The sequence below is a fragment of the Penaeus monodon genome, chromosome 22 (genome assembly GCF_015228065.2).
Source record: "Penaeus monodon isolate SGIC_2016 chromosome 22, NSTDA_Pmon_1, whole genome shotgun sequence".
NCBI classification, from domain to species: domain Eukaryota; kingdom Metazoa; phylum Arthropoda; class Malacostraca; order Decapoda; family Penaeidae; genus Penaeus; species Penaeus monodon.
In genome coordinates this window covers 2,208,258-2,208,517 of record NC_051407.1, presented here as the reverse complement: position 1 = coordinate 2,208,517, position 260 = coordinate 2,208,258, and the positions used below count along the sequence as shown (strand labels likewise).

The 260-nt window shown below is 29.2% G+C and overlaps 1 long non-coding RNA gene across 1 annotated transcript in view; it reads right to left on the bottom strand.

Annotated features, from left to right (window-relative positions):
• Nucleotides 1-260, bottom strand: part of LOC119586821 — a 10,966-nt gene that overhangs the window by 10,062 nt on the left and 644 nt on the right. The gene's annotated exons all lie outside the window — the stretch shown is intronic.

Below are 260 nucleotides of genomic sequence, written 5' to 3'. Positions count from 1 at the left end.
GATCAAGTGTTGCCATGTGGCGATAAGGTTCATGAAAAGTGTGTTCAGCGAAAAAAAAAGTTATTGTTTTACTCAACCAGACAGGGCTTGTGTTAAGATTTCCATATAGATAAATATATAGATATACACATGAATTCATACATATATACGTGTAAATTTATTTCTGCAGATCAACTGTTTAATGTTAAAACTTAAAACGAACTTATAGCTTAAACATAACTTTCTCTCACTCTCTGTCTGTCTAAATTATTATTAAATTA